The sequence below is a fragment of the Bufo gargarizans genome, chromosome 2, assembly GCF_014858855.1.
Source record: "Bufo gargarizans isolate SCDJY-AF-19 chromosome 2, ASM1485885v1, whole genome shotgun sequence".
Lineage (NCBI taxonomy): Eukaryota > Metazoa > Chordata > Amphibia > Anura > Bufonidae > Bufo > Bufo gargarizans.
This window is the reverse complement of record NC_058081.1, coordinates 108719387-108741224: the sequence shown is the minus strand read 5'-3', so window position 1 is coordinate 108741224 and position 21838 is coordinate 108719387.

Sequence of the window (21838 nt, the reverse complement as noted above, 5' to 3'; positions counted from 1 at the left end):
TACTAACAGAATTAGACTTGGAAATGCACAGTAGCGTGTGTGTGAAGTTATTCTGAATGACCCTATGTGCACCTTGAATATTATATACCCTTTTAGGGATAGATTTCAAATAGCTCTGATATAGCAGAAACCACTAAATTATGAAATTGCTAAATTGGGAATTGTATTTCAACCCAGAACAAAAAATGTGCTTTGACGGACACTAAATAACTTTCCCAGCCACAACAGTACAGCGGTAACGAGAGATTTAGCGGGATATAAATTTGAGGCCTAGTATTTAGGCGCTGGGTGACCGGTATGGATTTAGCGACAGAATTAGACTTGGAAATGCACAGTAGCGTGTGTGTGAAGTTATTCTGAATGACCCTATGTGCACCTTGAATATTATATACCCTTTTAGGGATAGATTTCAAATAGCTCTGATATAGCAGGAACCACTAAATTATGAAATTGCTAAATTGGGAATTGTACTTCAACCCAGAACAAAAAATGTGCTTTGACGGACACTAAATAACTTTCCCAGCCACAACAGGACAGCGGTAACGAGAGATTTAGCGGGATATAAATTTGAGGCCTAGTATTTAGGCGCTGGGTGACCGGTATGGATTTAGCGACAGAATTAGACTTGGAAATGCACAGTAGCGTGTGTGTGAAGTTATTCTGAATGACCCTATGTGCACCTTGAATATTATATACCCTTTTAGGGATAGATTTCAAATAGCTCTGATATAGCAGAAACCACTAAATTATGAAATTGCTAAATTGGGAATTGTATTTCAACCCAGAACAAAAAATGTGCTTTGACGGACACTAAATAACTTTCCCAGCCACAACAGGACAGCGGTAACGAGAGATTTAGCGGGATATAAATTTGAGGCCTAGTATTTAGGCGCTGGGTGACCGGTATGGATTTAGCGACAGAATTAGACTTGGAAATGCACAGTAGCGTGTGTGTGAAGTTATTCTGAATGACCCTATGTGCACCTTGAATATTATATACCCTTTTAGGGATAGATTTCAAATAGCTCTGATATAGCAGGAACCACTAAATTATGAAATTGCTAAATTGGGAATTGTACTTCAACCCAGAACAAAAAATGTGCTTTGACGGACACTAAATAACTTTCCCAGCCACAACAGGACAGCGGTAACGAGAGATTTAGCGGGATATAAATTTGAGGCCTAGTATTTAGGCGCTGGGTGACCGATATGGATTTAGTGACAGAATTAGACTGGGATATGGCCAAAAAATAACCACACTATTGCTGGTTAAATGCACTTGGTGACGGGCGCAGCTTGCCCCTGATGTAGTATATGGCCAAAAAATGAACAGACTATTGCTGGTTAAATGCACTTGGTGTCACAGCTTGACGAACCACACTACTGAGGGTTAAATGCACTTGGTGACGGGCGCAGCTTGCCCCTGATGTAGTATATGGCCAAAAAATGAACAGACTATTGCTGGTTAAATGCACTTGGTGACGGGCGCAGCTTGCCCCTGATTTAGTATATGGCCAAAAAATGAACAGACTATTGCTGGTTAAATGCACTTGGTGTGATAGCTTGACCAACCACACTACTGAGGGTTAAATGCACTTGGTGACGGGCGCAGCTTGCCCCTGATGTAGTATATGGCCAAAAAATGAACAGACTATTGCTGGTTAAATGCACTTGGTGACGGGCGCAGCTTGCCCCTGATTTAGTATATGGCCAAAAAATGAACAGACTATTGCTGGTTAAATGCACTTGGTGTGATAGCTTGACCAACCACACTACTGAGGGTTAAATGCACTTGGTGACGGGCGCAGCTTGCCCCTGATTTAGTATATGGCCAAAAAATGAACAGACTATTGCTGGTTAAATGCACTTGGTGACGGGCGCAGCTTGCCCCTGATTTAGTATATGGCCAAAAAATGAACAGACTATTGCTGGTTAAATGCACTTGGTGTGATAGCTTGACCAACCACACTACTGAGGGTTAAATGCACTTGGTGACGGGCGCAGCTTGCCCCTGATGTAGTATATGGCCAAAAAATGAACAGACTATTGCTGGTTAAATGCACTTGGTGTCACAGCTTGACGAACCACACTACTGAGGGTTAAATGCACTTGGTGACGGGCGCAGCTTGCCCCTGATGTAGTATATGGCCAAAAAATAAACAGACTATTGCTGGTTAAATGCACTTGGTGTGACAGCTTCACCCTGATGTAGGCTTTAGCCAAAAAACAACCACACCATTGAGGGTTAAATGCACTTTGTGACAGGCGCAGCTTGCCCCTGATTTAGTATATGGCCAAAAAATGAACAGACTATTGCTGGTTAAATGCACTTGGTGTGACAGCTTCACCCTGATGTAGGCTTTAGCCAAATAACAACCACACCATTGAGGGTTAAATGCACTTGGTCGCAGCTTGGATGCACTTGGTCGCAGCACCGCACAAGACACAAAATGGCCGCCGATCACCCCAGAAAAAAGTGACTGACAAACGGTCTGGGCAGCCTAAAAACAGTGAGTGAGCATTTGCATTTCAGCAGCTCAATGATGCACAGCTGCAGATCGATCGATTAATCAAGTGAAGTCCTTTGGAGGAGTTAATCTGCCTAATCTCGCCCTACTGTCGCAGCCGCAACCTCTCCCTACGCTAATCAGAGCAGAGTGACGGGCGGCGCTATGTGACTCCAGCTTAAATAGAGGCTGGGTCACATGGTGCTCTGGCCAATCACAGCCATGCCAATAGTAGGCATGGCTGTGACGGCCTCTTGGGGCAAGTAGTATGACGCTTGTTGATTGGCTGCTTTGCAGCCTTTCAAAAAGCGCCAAGAAAGCGTCACAAAAGCGCCAAGAAAGCGACGAACACCGAACCCGAACCCGGACTTTTACGAAAATGTCCGGGTTCGGGTCCGTGTCACGGACACCCCAAAATTCGGTACGAACCCGAACTATACAGTTCGAGTTCGCTCATCCCTAGTCATGGACTCTATTAAAAGAGGCGAATTGCACATGGCGTCCAATGTTACTCCACAAGAGAGACAGGCAATTGATTTATTATTACATGATCATGATCTTTTGGTGAAACCTGCGGATAAAGGGGGATCGTTGGTCATCATGGACAAAAGTAGTTATAATAAAGAAGCTATGCGCTAATTGTCGGACACTGATACTTATGAAAGATTATATAAGGATCCGGTATTTGACATCAAACGTGAAATTATTGCAATAGTGGACAGTATAAAGCCTTGGGAACTATTGATGAAAAATTTTGTGTTTAATTTTGTGTTTTTAATTAATCATTCACCAGTTACCCCGGTTTTCTACATGCTTCCCAAGGTCCATAAGTCACTTGTGGATCCTCCAGGACGCCCTATTGTGGCGTCAGTTAACTCTATCTTATCTCCATTAGCGATTGTGTTGGAAAAAATCCTAACAGCATTAATAATGAAGAGTGCATCGTTTCTGTTGGATACATCGCATTTTCTGGAAATTATTAGAGAATTGGGGAGAGTATCTTCTGAATGCTGGTTGGTCACCATTGACGTGGTGAGCCTCTATACTTCCATACTTTCATGATGGTGGTATGGAGGCAACATCACGGCTGTTACAATTAAGTGATTATACGATAGTACAACAAGAGTTTATTTTGAAGTTATTCCGCCTTGTGTTATTTCATAACTACTTTCTGTTTGGGGACAATTTTTATCTGCAAAGACGGGGGACCGCGATGGGTAGCAATGTGGCCCCGCCCTACACAAATGCATTTATGACGTCATTTGAGGAGAAGTATGTATATACAGATTTGAATTACCAAAAAAATGCCTTACTGTGGAAAAGATTTATTGACGATATAGTTTGCGTGTGGGTGGGGCCACTTGAAACCCTGCTGGTGTTCCATGAGTTTATCAATAATGTGATACCTGGTTTGAGTTTCACTATCACATATAGTCAGATGCAGGTTAGTTTCCTTGACACGATGTCAATTAAGGATGGTGATGGCTATTTACATACAGATATGTTTAGAAAAGAGACAGATAGAAACAGTGTATTACATTACTCTAGTGCCCACCCTCTGTTTTTGAAAAAGTCCATTCCAAAATCCCAAATACAACGGGTAAAACGGATCGTTTCTGAACCGGATACTCAGGAAACGAGAGTTAATGAAATGATGAACAGATTCAGAGAAAGAGGGTATCCAGATAAGATCTTAATGGAGGGAGGGAAGAGAAATGGAACTTACCCTTGTTTACATTGTGCCCAATGTTCCCATATTATCAGGGGTGATTCTTTCCACCATCCATATACGGGTAAATCTTTTAAGATACAGGGCTTCTGTACATGCGAATCCTCCAATGTCATTTATTTAATTATATGTCCATGTGGCCTGGTTTATGTTGGAGAGACGATGCAGACTGTAAGGGACCTTATATGTAAACATAAGTCCACTATTAGGACTAAGAATTTACTATTACCTATACCAGCTCATTTCCATAGTGCATGTCATTCAGTCTCTGAATTGAGATTCTAAATATTGGAGCAGGTCTCAAGACATAGGAGAGGTGGAGATATAAAGAAACAACTATTACGTAGGGAAGCCTATTGGATCCACACCCCGGGTACTTTACAACCCAGGGGATTGCATAGGGATTATGATATCACTCAGTCGGATGTTATTTGACATGTATGATGCACTAATGATTATTTATTTCCCTTTCAGACGGCGCAATCAAGATGACACTTGTGATTGTTGCGGTATCGGTATTCAGCTCTGATATTTATTTTCATTATTTTGTTAGTATCTGGCAAGTTAAATATTCTACCACATATAAGTTTATTTTCATAGATTTGTATTCTATTATGTGCTATGTAGGCTGAGGTATACGCCTACTATTTGCGATTGACAAGTGGCTACGGCTTCCTTACCTGGGCGTCTGACGTCATCCCACGTGTGTGTGGTTATCACTATAAATTCAAGAATTGTATCATTCTTTGTTATGCTTGCTGACGAAGGCTGGACGGGCCGAAACGCGTCCTTTATTGTACTCATTTATGGAATAAACACAAAGAATATTGTTTGAAGAAACTTTGGTCCGCTGTGATTCCTTTATATTGTCTTGGAGTTTGCTCTTGTCCCGTGCGGCATATTAATCGAGTGCCGATCTCTGCTACCTACTATATCCACAAGATATGGCATATCCACAAGATATGACATAAATGTCTGGGCAGTGCAGGTCTAAAATCTAGGACCAGCATCTATCTCAAGAATTAGCCTGCCTTGCAGTCACTGTGAATGAAAAGGTGACAATGCTCTATTCCCTTCTATGGGAATTATGAAAATAGCTTAGAGATATTGGAATGTAGAAAGTATGGATCTTTTTGGCCATCACTGACATCAAGCATTAGCCGATATGTTGATCTTAAAAATCTGTATTGATTAATGCATTTTTAAGATTGTATCAATCTTTTCTTCGGGTTCCTTTCCGCATAAGCTGGGCACGTTTACTTGGCTATTTTCAAAGCTGACATAAAAGTCCCACCTCTGAGACCTGCACCTCCTGGACCATTATGGCATATCCTGTGTATTTCCATTCATCAATGTGTATTATGAATTTCATTACCTTGAAGACTATAAATCAATAAGAGTTTAGACATTGTGCCATACTGTACATCTTTATGCAAGACTAAGACTTTGGGCTGATCTCTTGGGAAGGTATAAAATGTTGTGAAGTGCTCACTGTCATTACCACTGAGGAAGGTATACCCTGAAACGCGTCTGGGTCAGCTGGGACAGTGAGCCGTTCCCCAACAAACCAGGAGCCACCTATAGGAAAAGACTACGGTCTGGGTGATTTTCGCATTTGGACTATTACCTTGTCTCGAATCAGAGGCTGTATTGTCAAGAAGGATCGATAACTCCACTACGGTTTTAGCCGAGGAGTCACGTGAGACGTCACGTTCGAGACTCCATACCACGTGGGACGCCGCGTTTGGGTAAGATCGGCTGTATCTTCGATTCAGTACATCGAGCTGGTGGCGAAACAGGGTAAGAGATCTCCTTCACGATCATTGATATATCGGATCATCCGAATAAACTGGAGGACTTAATTCGGACAGTACGCAGTACGATACTATCCGACAGAGTTAGATCGTGCATGCGAATTGTTTGGAGCCTGATACAGGCCGGAGATAGGAACGATCTTTCCAAGTGTATTAATATCTCCTGCGATTACTCACATAGAGAAATATTGTGGGGACTGCCAACTACTCGCGAATACGAATATTGATAATCTATGAACATTTACGATTGTCTGGCGAATTTCCAGGGCCCCTATCCATTGGGTATTTATTTTATTGTATTGTATTGTATGGATGTTTTTATTGTTTGATGCATTGGCCTTTTATAATATATTGGATTAAATAATATTTAGCCATTATCCATTTGCTGTCTCTATTTTCAAACATGGAGTGCCCCTCATTTGTTTGCATTAAGACTAAGACTTTATAGACATATTTTTGTGTAAGGTTTCCTAGAACAAGCTCAATATTGCAGCAGCTTAAAGTACATATTCCCTTTTTCTTCTATATGATGCCAAGTTACACAGACACAAAGAGACGGATCTGATAATTGATTAGCGTTCCTCTCTCTAATGACATGTATCTTGAGAATCTCTCTAAGTATACACTATAAATGTCAACTGGTTGCAGGACTTAGCAGTGAGTCATTGCATTGTGTTCTGATCAATGTAAGCTTGACATAAGGTGACCTGTTGATCTGACAGATACAGCTATAACCCCTTCAGGCTTTCCTTAATGAGTGTGGCTAAAACTACTAGTGAATACTGGGTCCCTCTACACTAAATTGTGGTCTACATTTACTGTATATGTAATTTCACAGCAAAATGGGGAAATAAAATAATATATGATTATAAATACTAGGATAAATACCAGGCATGGAGTGAGTGGATTAATCCTTCTGTCTTTCCTAGTTAAGAATGCAGTGGGTCTTGTCATGCCTGTCGGGGTGAAAAGGCTGCAGTGGTGTCTTGTCCCTGGAGCCTGATGGGACCCAATGGCCCCTTTATCACATAGAAGATCACCAGAACAAAAACCATGGGATGGGGGGGGGCTTAGGAGCTTTAGGGTACAGTCTGATGTCGCTAATCATGTATACTGACACAAATGGATAACAGTATAAGGATTTTTAAGCTTTATATATACTCAAATTTGAAAGGTTTTTATTATGGAAAGCCATTAGTCAACTGCAAAAGAAGTCAGCATCAAAACCAATAGATAGTAGTACTCAAGATTAGGTCCATTGTACATACAGACAGGAACAACTATCTGTGGCTCCATAAGTCTAAAAGTAGAATATAGAGTTGGATACGTATACTAGACTACCGCAATATATATGAAGGTGTATAAACTCTAATTTAAATGTGCCTGCTTTCCATCTACAGGCTACATTTAGGTGCACCTGCGAGGCCTGGGCCATATCAGCCAGTCTTGAGTGGGACTCGCAGACTGCTCCCTCCTCCCATTGCTAGCATGGTTACCCTACTGGAGGTAACTGGTGAGTTGTTTGTGAGTCGGTCCTCACACTCCTGTAATTTGCCCAGTGGCCCCTGGTATTGCCCATACGGCTCAGGTAGGTAAGTGTTAGGACCCGAGCTACTTGAGAAACCTTAGCGCGATGCTCGGCCTCAAACATGTCCTCTTGGTAGGACATGCTTGCTAATCTCTCAATTTTAACATCAGTTTGAGGGCTCAGGAAGATCGCAGAGTGCACCTGTCCTTGTTGTTATTAGATTGTTATATTGGTTATCACATCCACATAATTGCTATCTTGTGTAGGATGTCTATTGTGGTTCTTGTGGTCCGCTGCGGGCATCCTCCACTGTATGCTTTTTTGCTGGGTGCAGGATTTTCTCCCCTGTATATATATATGCACAACTGCATATGGGCTTGAGCACTTCCTGCCTGTTTAACACCACGCTTTCAAAAATTTGGAAATAACTTTCAAATGGAGATTTCAAAATACCTAGGCGGCATGATGTAGCATATCTCCTGTTCACACCCTTTTAACCTTGAGGGCCTTTCTTTTTTTCCCAAACCCATCTTGTTGTTCCTCAGTGATCCTATTTTGGAGATGAATGGAAATTTATATACTGCTCCTTTAACTGGGGCAAAGATTCAGTTTGCTGCCCTATCCCTATAGCCAAAACCACCACCAAGGCATAATGGTAGGTTGGAGTCCTCTTGGAACCCTGAAACCAACACACCTACCCTATCAGCCTGCAGATACATAACATGAATAGAGAATGAGTGTACAATGCACTGCACATAATCACTGATCACAAGAAATTTCAGTCAAAACTATAAATTATATATAAAAAAAAGAGTTTTGGATTCAATATTTTGTAAAACATAAGCTCGAAAAAATACAATGCCTACAACTGATCACTCTGACGCCAATTTAGTAATAAAAGTTTCCTCTGGCCATGTCTTTTTTTGAATGACCTGTCATCTGATCTTGAGATGACAGCGAAGCATTAATCTAATATTTGTAGACAGGGCAGAAAGCATGGCAGAGCTACCTTCTATTCCAGGGCAGCAATGTCTGAGAGATATGATGAATGGCTAAAAAACTTGGAAGGAAATCATACAAACAAAACATAGTATTTAAAAAGCAGCTTCTGAATATCCGATTCGGTATTCAAAATTGAAAATAACATACATTATAACAAGCCAGTTTAAGTACATGATTTTTTGGAGGATTTTTGCAATGGATTTTACCCTTTGCAATGCAATGAAAACACATTAACACATGTGGATTGTGCAGGGGCCTTGCTACAGATTTGCGTAGTGCAATGAAATCTTCAATAGACGTGCATTGAAATAAGTTTAATGTGCTAAAGCTCAGTTTGCATCTGCATTGTAGGCTTCGTAAGGAGCAGTATTGCAGATTCTGTCATATTAGACAGAAAAACAGGATTGTACCTGGCGTTATTTTTTTCCCATCAAAATTTTGGACCGCTTAGCAAACCCAGTGAAAACTATAAAAAAAAAAATCTGTATAGCAAGGTATTTTAGTGGTATTTTCCCCTTTAATTCTTTGTAATGCTGATGGCTAGTCAGACCTGGCCTCCAAGTTCCTGAAGTCTGAAGTAACTGTACATGTGAACCGCACACTGAAGAACATTAGGAGGGGCCAGGAGGGTAGAAAACATCTAGCTATGCAACAAAGTGGTTAGCTCCATTGAGGACATCATAAGGGGAAGATGCGTCTTGCTACATCACCTCTCTTTGTATCATATGGATGTCGGCCAGGTGCCATACTGGGAACTGGTCGATGGGAGCTCACTCCTTTGTTCACAGCTTTGGTGACTGTTATCTTTTATTGCAGTCTAGTAAACTTTTACATATTGTGGGGATTCGCTCTGGTAGTTAGCATAAGCGGGCGCAGTACAGAGGCAAAATACAAGTTCGTAATTCAAACTTCAGTGTTTATTCACACGTGATGCCAAAAACAAAACGTCACTTTTGCAGTTTTGGTGTTACGTCACACCCAATGGCAAGTTAATAAAACAAAAGTCACCTTGGTGGCAGGTCTGCCTCAGAAAGTTCAAATACAGGTTTTAGGCAGCCTGTTTCCCTGACACACGGGTCTCTGCTCTCCAGCCCAGCACAGGCCTCAGATCCCAGCACACAGACCTCCTGAGCTCCACTGTTAGACGGAGGTAATCTCTCCACCTGGCAAAACCCGCCCTGGAACGTGGGGAGTAGTCACCCACCCAGCACTTTGACTACTCCCAGTAAGAGCCGTCCCGGATCAGCTATTACAGCCATGCTAAGTACCAAGGGGTCAAACAGCAACTTTACTCCACCGAGGCCAGGAACCTCAGTGACACGTACCTATCATCCACGATGATTCCTTGTACCTTCTTACAATACCTAAGTAGTGTTAAGTCTATTTTTCCCAAATGTCAGAATTCACAGTAATCCAAAGTCAATGCCCCGCCATGTGTATCTATCATGCAAAGCCACAAAGCATATGTGTTTGGTATAAAGAGTTTTAATACGAGAACACTTCTGCCCCCATCGCATGCGTACTGACAGTGTCCTACAGTGTTGATTAGTATCATCTATTTGCAGTAACCAATAGTATCACATTTATAAAGATATGTACACAATTTACAACAATAAGAAAACACTTGTAGTAATTAATAATAAACCATCATGCGGCGATAATAAAAAATCTTAAGAATAGATTAAAATTACATGCAAGTTATTCACTTTTCCACTGAAAAAGGGGTAGTTTGCTGCTATACTACAAGGTTCTTTCTATGGATGGGCCCCATTTCTTCATCAGAAGACACGCCTGCTGTAGGCTCCTCCCATGGGCCCCATTTCAGATGCTGGGTCCATAGAAGATTGTTACAAATATACTAAAATATACATTACGCAGCCCAACAAGAAATGTCCTTGCAGGGTGGGGGGTCTATGAACTGAAGTGTCGAAAAGGACCTATCACCGCCCCTGACGTGTATTTTTTAGTAACTACTTGCATTCCTCATGTAGTAACAATTCTGGAGCATCTATGACTCCATGTTGTGCCATTTCTTTATTATACCTGGGGGAAATTTATGAATGAATTACTAGCAGTCTGCTATAAGGGTCCAAATGGGTGTGTCCCTGCACATTGTCCTCTGACATTGGCAGCACTGTGCAGGGAAACAACTTCAACTGGTAACACCCAGCTGGACTTTCATTGCAAGCTGCTGGCAGTTCATTCATTTTCTAGAAGGAATCATAAAAGAAAAGCACATCATAGAGTCATAAGAATAGAATTGTTATTACATGGGGAACACATGAGACATTACATGCCCTCTTTTTCTGTCAAAGAGGTTGTCACCCGAAAAATATTCTACAGTTTTCAAACCAACACCTGGATCTGAATACTTTTGTAAATGCGCGTAATTGAGAATTTAGCATAGACACTCAGCTATTCAATAAAATGTATCTGTATAGCGCCACCTGCTGTTTTTTTTTTTTCTTAGTTCTTTGTCCGGCTCACTGAGATGGCCGCACATGCTCAGTTTCATCCGTTAAACGGCCTCCTGAGTTGTGATAGGGAGAGCCCTTAGCTGTAGCAGAAAAGACACTCAGCGGTGGCGTCTGGTTGCTGAGGAGACCAGTCTAGCTTGGATGATTTCCCTGTCCGATTACCAGGGAAACCCAACCAGCATTCTGGCCAGCGGTGATGCAGGAGCCCCTCTCCAATAGCGCTGCACTCCGGGGCTCCAGGATGTCATCACACCTGTCAGATGGGAGTGCCCAGTGTGCAGTTGGGCCAGCACGCAATCACCACGGTCGGGCCATTTAGACCCGACTTTCTGACTAGTTTTCTGCAGCTCGTGTGAGTAATCTTCTGTATTTGTGACTATCTGGCTTTGACTATTGGCATCCCTTTGGCTGGGTTCTGCTTCTGGCATATTGGTTCCATTTGTCCCTCCTGATTCTGACCCGGTTCGTCTGACTCTTCTTGTGTTGCTGTTTTTAGTTGGCACTGACTCTCTGGCTTTGACTATTGACTTCCCCCTGACTACTTCCAGCCTCTGGTGTTTCGGTTCTATTTTGTTTCTCTTGGTTCTGACCCGGCTTGTCTGCCTTCGCTACTATTGTGTTTTGTCTTTGTTTTTCCCTCCCCCTTGCACCTACACAGTATAGGGACTGTCGCCCAGTTGTGGGTCACTAATAGGGTGATCGTGCAAGTAGGTAGGGTAAGGGGCTGGGTGAGGCTAGGGCCGCACTTATCTCTTGTCTACGTGTCTGCTATAATTAGTTCAAGTTTACTTGTTGCACATAGCGCAATACATAGTATAACATGCGGTGAAATGCTTGAATGACATTCCGTTTCCAATTTTAAAGGAAGAAAGAAAGTAGCAAAACATTACATTAAAAACATTGATAGTAGAATAAAAATGTCTCACAATGGTTTAGCTACAGGACGCACATTCATTTAATTATCTGTCCCTCTATGATGTTCTGATTCAGCATCAGAATAGCCTCCATGAAAATACTCCTCCTCATTCTCTTGGTGTTAGCTCCCTACACCCTGATCATTGCTGTGCATTCCAGAAGTGTGACACACACCCCTTGGGCTGTCAGCATGGTATAAATCTAGTAGAGCAATGAATGGGGAGATCTCTGGACAGTGATGGTCAGTTCGCAGTGTTCGCCAGCGAACACATGCGGGCTGCCATCTTTAGTAAGGTAGACTCACTCGTCCAGCGATGCACAGGTAAGCCCTTGCCTGTGCTTGTGCTGGGAGTCGGTCTGAAATCAAATGCAGTCACCGGGAGCAGGCAGTTCCGAGAACAGCCGCCGGGGGCCTTCATCGGGCTGTTGGTACAGGGCTGGTTCCTGCTTTCATTTTTACTTTAGTCATGGGATAACCCCTTTAATATTGATTTTTAAGCAAGTGCCCACAGCCTGCACATAAAATAGATTTATAGCCACCTGGTCCCTGACGCACAGGTCCTCTTCGCTGCCTCTGCTTTCTCCATCTTCTGGTCCCCACACTGTTTACATCTGGCTAGCTATGGGCATGGTCACATGGACAGCTACAGCCAATGACTGGCTTTAATGATTGGCTGTAGCCGTACATGTGACCATGCCCATGCACTAATGGATGTAAAAAGTGCAGAGACAATTGAGAAAGCGGTGGCAGTGAGGAGGACAGAAGTGGCATGAAGCACATAAGTATGAATCTTTTATTTTAGGGGGCAGGCTGTGGGCACCTAGTTAATAATCAATATTAGGAAACCTCCTTAAAGGGGTTGTCCGTGTTCAGAGCTAAACCCTGACATAAACCCTTTCTCCCTCACTTAACCCCTCTGAGATGAGAATCAGAGCATTTCATGCTCCGATGCTCTCTCTTGGCCTGTGCTGAAGGGCTTTTTCTGCAGATCATGTGACGTACCAGGTCTCTGCTAGGTGGAGGCTTCTGTCTAGCAGTATTCCCGGTGACATCACTGATGGTGAATGGGAGGGCTTTTATAGTCTAGGGCACCGCTAAAGCCCACCCATAAGTGCAGGTGATCCGTGGCGTACTGCAAATATAGACAGACCACTCAGCTTCTATGTGGCCCGTGGCATGGAGGGGCCCGGAGCGCAAGGAAGGCCCTGTCCACTTGTCTTCTGTTCCATTCCGGGCCCTGATTGCTTCCCATATGCTCAGTTAGGGCCCCCCTTCCCTTGTGAGCATGGGCAGAACACGCCGCCGATGTCCCAACCCTCCCTGTCTGACCAGTCCATCCAGGCTCCCAGGCACGCAGCATAGCAATTAGCGCTCTCTCATGGGAACTGCTGCCCTGCACACTGGCCAATCAGCATTTAGCAGTGCAAAGCTCCCGATTGGCCAGTGTATCGCTGGCAGCATGAGCAGCGCAGCAGGCCCAAGTAGACAGAACTTTGAGGGCATGGGCACGGCAGTTGTATACAGCACTCACACGCTGCCCACCTGCCTCATCAGCCACATGTTTGCCCCTGATGTGTGCCACAGCTGAGCCGCCCACAGTAAGAAGAGTAAAGAAAAGTTCATGTGGGGATTCTTGATGGGGGGACGACAGCAGCAAGCAAAGTTCCTGTGGGGTTGGGTGGGACACTTTAGGCTCACAGATAGAGGACTCAGGACAGTGTGCTCCCCCCCATGAACTCTCCGGCGACATGGGGGGCAGTCAATAGCAGGCCATGATTGATGGGAACGAGCCACCCTAGCATCAATGTTGATGCTATGGAGGTTCATTTCCGTCGTGGCCTGCTATTGACTGCATCCCCCCGGGCATGTATTACCTGTATGTGGTGCCTGGCATTTTGGGGGGCATTAGGATACCAAAGTTTTTTTTTCATTTTTTCATTTTTGTTTTTCTTCCTTGATCCATAACTTTTTTATTTTTCCGTTCACACCTCCATATGAGGGCTTATTTTTTTGCAGGACAGGTTGTACTTTAATATGGCATATAATATAGTGTGAAGTGGGCAAAACGTTAGAGTTTTGTTCTGCGGTGTTCCCTTTGTGACAAAACTGACCTGAGCCATTCATTCTCTGGGTCAGTAGAGATACAACGGGGGTGTGGCAGGGGAGGAGCCAGGACAGGTGGTGGGATGGGCCAGGGGTGGTAGTTGGCGGAGTTAGGGGGCCCAATGCATATTCTTGCTATGGGGCCCAATGATGTCACCGGCAACACTGCTAAGTGGAATCTTCCGCCTAGCAGTGTACAAATGTGAACAAAAAAGCCCCTCCCCTGCGCGATACAGCATTTCATGCTCCGATGCTCATCTCAGAGGGGCTGCTTGGGTGAAGAAAGGGATATGTCCATGTTCAGCTCTGAACCCAGACAACACCTTTAAGGGGTTGTCCACAATCGAACAACCTTTTTGTTAGATAGTTTTGCTGATGATTACCGGTAGTTGATTTCAGGATATCCGACTGCTGCCCCATCATAATAGAAATGATGCATTATACTGTCCATCTAAAGCAGGGGTGCACAACATTTTCTGGGTGGGGGGCGGGGGCCACATTGTCAGACTGAACCAACGTCAAATGCCGAAAATAAAATTAAAAAGGGTATAAACAACTAAAATACTGTATTTATGGCATATCGAACATACAGTATATGCCATTAATGTGTAGTTCCACTTCCAGGACTACCATCTAATGGGAGAATACATGAAAAATACATGTGAGCAGCCACAAGACATAGGCATACATGTTTGTTACTAGATGGTTGGGGGCCGCACAGAATGGTATCAAGGGCCGCGTGTGGCCCCCGGGCCGCAGGTTGTGCACCCCTGATCTAAAGACATGACTTGCTGGGTTCTCCAGAATGAGAGATGCTCTTTGTATCCACCGTCTAATGGAGGGTGTACTGAATAGGGATCCCTTGTCTATCAACTGTTTCCCTAATAAGATATTTACTGATTGGGTTTCTAAACCCTTTGCGCTCCATTCACAACTATCACTTTATTCTCCATCTGCCTTTTGTGAACAAAGACATTCTAAAGAAGACATACTATCGGATCCCTTTTCACACAATTCTCTTTAATTTCATGCATCAACATTTTCTATGCTTAAACCGTCTGAGCCATCATCACATGAGATAGAACATTTGCTACATGCCTGTATGGGGCATCGCTGGGACTCCTAGTGAGAGCCTGTGCATCGCGTGGTACCTTGCAGTGCTAGGAGCTGCACTTTATCTTCATCGAGTTGCCTGCCCCAGGTTTTCTCCTCTATCTCCCCTCCCACAAGATGCATTGCTCATCTCTTAGCTGTCTCTATGAAGCATCAGCAGGGATATAGCGGTGTGCATCGAGAGGATGTGAAGACTCAGACCTGGGTACCAGCACAGCATAGGCACAAGTTTATAGGACACCTATGGAGGGGTTCTTGTACGATCTAGCTGCAGAGCCGAATTTGGTGAGTGCACACTAATTCAACAGCCATATATATGTAGTGTTTCTATTACGTATGTGTATATACTTAAGTACTGCATAGTAGGTGAATGTATGAATTTCAGTAGTTTACCATTTAGCATATAGTATATTGTCACGTGCCTGCAGGGAATATATAGTATATACATTTTATCCTTACACATAGCAAATAATAGCATTAACCCATAACACACCGAGTCAGACGCAGGATCCTTCTAATCCTACTATATAAGACACAATGATAGTTGTTCGACGTCCTGTTACTATGCCATTATTGGATTACTTGCAGTGACAGTTTGGTCTTCCTGTATATCTGTATCAACCAGATGTGCATTAGAGAAACACGATATTTCGGAGAATTTTGCATTTCATGACATTTGCCTTGCTAAAACGCAAATAAACACTGGTTCAATTAATTTTTCCGCATTTGAATTACTCACAGTCATAAATATTCAGTTTCTGCTTATATCCCTCATCAAAGTCTAAACACGGACCCAGATCGGAGATCATTGAACATAGCTGATAAAAAAAAAATCTCTATTCAACTTAAAAACAGATTGTAAAGGAGACAAGCACCATTCCCCGGATCTAGAGATATGCATTAATCACCTCCCCTATGAAGCTGTATAGTTACCTAGCAGGGGATACATTAAAACAATTCTCCTCAACAGACCTTTGACAACTTGATCTCCTAATTTTTACAGGAATTGTAAGGCAATTTGTTTCCAGCTCACAGAACTTAGGGATAGAGAGATGTCTCAGGGTACCGCAGTTAATTCTCTGCTGACGTCTTAAGATTTTTATGGATCGTGTCCAATACATCTGTTTGGATAAGGAATTAGAAGGGTCTTTTTTTGGTTTGCAACCCAGGGGTTGTCCTCTATTACTTGAAGAAACACCAAAAAGAGGTAAAGGACTGCAACTGATTTAGCAGGTCCACCCCACGGTTTACCGGCATTGCACCTCCGGCAATGTTGGATGTTTGATGTCCTATGCTTAGGGAACCTTTCCTATACATAGAAATAGCTTGCTTAGGATTTTATGAGGGTTCCCAGTCAGGGCCCCCAATGACTTGTCCCAGATGATGATCAGTTTGTACAGAGTAAGTAGAAATGACATGAGCAGCTGGTACAAGGAGTGTAAAAGCGCTCTCTGTCCTGAGACTGGAGAAGAGCAAATCTCCACCGCAGGGTGTCTACATATTATGTGGATTTCTGCATTATTTAAGAAGAAAATAAGACATGTAAACATTGCGGGAAAATCTGCAAAGTATAAAAAAAAAAAAAAAAAAGGATTTTATTAAGACTAGTGTATTACATGCTGGTGTTAATATATCCCCCGCTGGCAGCAGAGGTGCCACAATTATTAAGTCGCGCACCTTTTAATTGCAGCGCCTCTGTGCAGGCCTGTGTGCTAAAATGGAAATCTACAATAGCAAGGAAGCTGGTGTAGATTTCCACTATAATTTACATAAATTTCCTGGTGTAGATTATATTAAATGTTCCTAGACGGCTATAGCCACCCTTGCATCTCTCTATCCACTCTTTCAAAAAGTGGCAAGCAGGGCTTTGAATCCCCAAAAAGTCACACAGTTTTGGCATACAGCAAACTTTGTGACTTTTTGACTGCAGTTTTATGGCATACAGGGGGATGATAAATGTCCCCCAAAATGTTCAAGTCTCTACACATGAAAACCATTGTAAATGACTTTGTAAGGGTGAGTCATTTTTCCATGGCACACTGTGGTAGGGAGCACTGGTAATTACAATATATTTTTCCTATTTGTAAGTTACTTTATTATTTTAAAATACTACTGTACTTGTGATACTCAAATACTAAGTACTCTGTAGCCAGTAGGAACATAAGAGTTTTCGTCCAGGCTCCTCCTTTTTCCTGTTCGTGTATAAGTAAGCTGATAACTAAGACCTTTTTACATTGTATATCTTCACTCTTTGCTGATAATTTTTTTGTCATCAGGCTCTTTTAGTTCTTTATGTCTATAATTATTAAAGATGTGAGGACTGTCACACAATATGCAAAAATTTAGATTCTCAGCCAAGGATGGTACAGTGCAGGTCATGTCTCCAAGGCTATTCTTACTATGATCATGTCCTGATTTTAATAGGCAGCACAGTGCATTGTCGCCCCCTTTGGGGTAGTTTGATGTAATTTGGTTGAGTAGAGGCGAAATAGGACTAAGTAGGGCTGTAGCTATAGGGTAAGCAGGGGAAGTGGTGTCTTTGGGCCCAGCACTACAAAGGGGCCCACCTAGGAGGAGGACTAAAAGATTTTATTGTCAGGGTCCCCTCAACAGTATTATAAAATGACATTGTAGGAAATGGACTGAGTGGCTGGCTGGCCTGATCTGACTAGCCTAGTGATTTTGACTAGCCTCAGGAGTGAGGTTGCATGGGAGAAGGGCGTCAGAAAGAAGTTTCCTGGTGGGGGGGCATTCAAAAATTTGCTGTGGGGCCCAGTCATTTCTAGTTAAGCCACTGAGAATGAGCTCCATCCCTAGGTGGCTGGATTTACGGAAACTGCTAAGCGGGGGGCACTCCGCTATTTACTCAGCTCCCATTGCAATGAATGAGACTAGGCAAATAGCTTAGCTGAAGAAGCTATATTCCTTCCCTAACTCTCTGAGCTTGCCGTGCTAAACTATGGGAGCCACAGAAACAATAGAGCTTGGCTGTTTCCATAAGCCGGTGACCTAGGGATGGCACTTTGTCCAACCTTGTTAAAACCATGAGAAACCATGAGATGGGACAACCTCCTTAAGAACGCTGAGAAACACCAGAATACAGCATTTCCCCGTCAAGACACAACTTTTCTCTCCATGGGAGGTTCTGTAAAGGTTGCCTTCATTTTTCACAGCAAGAATAAAACCGCAATAACAGTCCCCATTATGTGTGTACTAGTCCACCCTTACTTAGTCAAGTCCTCAGAATTACGGGACTTGTTACAATGTAGTAGTCTACGTGCACCTCTGTCACTTAGGCCTCATGCACACGACCGTTGTTTGCTTCCGCGTCTGTTCTGCCGATTTTAGCGTTTTAGGTGCGGACCCATTCATTTCTATGGAGCCGTTGAAAATTTGGATAGTGCACCGTTTGCCATCCGCGTCCGTGATCCGTGCTTCCAGTCCGTCAAAAAAATATAACCTGTCCTATTATTTCCACGCAAAACGGTTCTTGGATCCATTCAAGTCAATGGGACCGCTAAAAAACGCGGAGGCACACAAGATTGTCGTCCGAGTCCGTTTTATTCCTATCATTTGCATGGCAAACCTGTCTTAGACTTTTTTTTACATTCCTTTATGGCTGGTGGTCCTACAAAAATAAAGGCAGACACACGGAAACAAAAACGGAAACGGATCACGGAACAACGGAACCCCATTTTGCAGAACAGAACACAACAACGGTCGTGTGCTTGAGGCCTTACTATAGTAGCAATACAAATCCTGAGCTGTACTGACGTGTGAATTTTCCATTAGGCACAAGCACGTGCCTAGGGGTAGCTCTGTGTGAAAGGGCAGCTGTCCCACAGTCACTGCAATGATGTAGAACATACAGTGTTTGTGCACTAATCTCCAGGCCATACATTTACCAACTTGATGGTTTATTGTCAATACACATTTATTTTAGAAATGTAATCTATGTAACTGCTTTTATAAGACGTGAAGTAAGTGAGACTAGATTAATGGGAGAACATCAGGCACCTTGTGCCTACAGGCTCATGAGATGTGTATCCTACACTGCTTGTACTCCAAGCTTCTTGTGCTAACCGACATTGACATATGGAAACAAACCAATCGGCTGAGTGAGCAGTAATGTGAACAATATAAAATACAATTCACCGACAGCAAGCAGAGAATGAATGCAGAGAGGAATCAAAGTATATTAAAGGGTTATTCCCATCTGAGACAATGGGGGCCTATCACTGGGATACGTGTAACACCCCAGAGTAGTGTTACCACTTCTGCACCCTGCTACTGTCTTTATTGGTCTAACCTGAATGTCATCTTATGTATTTATTCCAGGTCCTCCACAATGTGCATTCCTAATCTGTTTGCAACTGTTATGTTCATATGTAATGTGCCTGGTTCACCAGCAGGTGGCAGCAAACACAGCAGAGATATACTTAGATAGAATGGAACTTACCATTCCATTCTAACCCCCCTCTGTGGAGAAGTGGGCTAGTCCCACCTCCTGCAGGAAGGATGGGGACCAGTTTCTAGTTAGTCTAGTTTACCCCCAGCTAAGGGAAGGGTGTGCAGGGGCGCGTCTCTGCAGGATGTTCCCACGCCAGCCAGAACACCTTAAGATCTGCTAGCCATGGAGACCAAAGCTTGAAGCCCTTTAGGAGCCAGGAGGAAGGTTCCCTGGCATCACCTAGAGTCAGACTACAGAGAGAAAGTGCAGATTACAGAGGAAGCCAAGTTACCTATTAAGCCTGTCAGTACAGCAGTGAGAGAGAAAGCAAGCAGAGTTATTGAAGAAGCCTGCTAGTTTCATGCTAAAGCCTGCTGGGACCAAGACAAAGCTTGAACACAAAGCTTGATTAACGTTTATTCAAGTAAAGCTGCTGTTCAACTACATACAAGGTCTGGACTCAAGTTATTCTTTCAAATCCTTTAATTATCCCCCCCCCCTATTTATTGCTTTGGAGCCAAAGCCTGGGGTCCAGCTGTATCCAGGTAGGAGCACCGTGACACACATAGAGAGACATTTTAGGCCGCACTATACCACTCAGCATTCTTACATCTGGGATGCGTTTTAGATATAGAGGTCCCTAGGGGGAGGCTGCCCATTGCATATGCCCCCATTGTCTGATAGGTGCGGGACCCGCACCTACACCGAGAACGAAGCTAGGAAGGTGGTGGCCGAAGGACCCCGGGTTTCACTGGGTCCGGCCACCACCAAGCTCTCTCTCTATAGTACTGAATAGGAGCACACCGCGCTTGAGCGGCCACCGCTCCTATTCATTTCTATTGGGCTGACGGAAATTGCAGAGCCAGCGCTTGGCTATTTTCGGCGACCCCATAGAAATGAATGGAGGACGGCTGCGCATGCACAGCGCACCCTCCAGAACTTTTGGGCCTCCATTCTCAGTGTAGATGCAGGTCAGACAATTGGGACATATCCCAGTGATATGCCCCCATTGCATGTGATGGGAATACCCCTTTAATTTCATTTCCTTGGCTGAATTATTATACAAATTTACATAAGACTGAACTCAGACTACGCAGGGTTTATTTGTAGTCTGTCACCATAGAGACCTAGTAAAGTAAAAAAAAATTAGCATCACATTTCCGTAAGCCAAACAATGATATCAAAGATACTCAGAGTGAACGCGTTACATGAGTTACAGAGAGAACCAAGCACTGAGCGATAAATATAGGTTTAAACTAGCCCACAATTTAAGCGATACGAAAATAATCGCCACCACTTTCTAACTGTACCCAATGGTGTTTTTTTGCAGGAACTCCACAGGATACCATACTGGTGACAAGTATGAGGACGCAGGTCGAACGTCTGGAAAGGAGACTTCAGTGAAGTGGTAAGACAGCTGACTTTATACCAGTAACAGATGGCTCCCAACCACTTTTCATTATCTCAGGATCAGTTTAAAAACTGCTCTGTTCAGCGTTACATCTTCATGAATGTCATAAATATTAAGGATGATATTGTGACAGAAGGGCCTCTTTAGAGCCACATGAGTCACTACCTTCCATGTGTGTGAAAGGCTGAAAACCAGGTGTACTTTGTAAATGACTCCCATGATCCCTGGAGAACATCACCAAGAAATGGTTTGTAAGGTTCACAGTGGGATTCCAAAGAAAACATGCCTTCATGGATACCATATATATTTTTATTTTTTGTTATAGATGTAAATAAATCTATAATCATTGTATAATGGAACGTTCAACTACTAACTGTCTAACGGACTTTGGGGGTCATTTATTAAGACCAGGGTTTTAGACATCGCCGGAGTTATGTAGGAGTGCCGCTTCTAAATGTAAGCCAGCTTCCCTAGCTGTCTTACATTTAGACTATTTTCTACGCCTAAACCAGGCATAAAAATGATGAATAAGACGGGGAAAAGTCTCATTGACCATTCTGCCGCAATCGTCGTTAATAAATGACCCCTTTGTGTTTCTTCACCATTTATAGTGGATGAAAACATTCTTCTTTACATTCACAGGCTTAAACCCTGTACAGCCCTGACCCTGCTTTCAGCTGAGAAGTGGGTACAGTTGTATCTATTATACACTGATTACAGAAGTTCCCCTGGATAGGCTAACAATATTTGACTGGTAAGGCTCCAACCTCCAAAAGACTATGTAATAA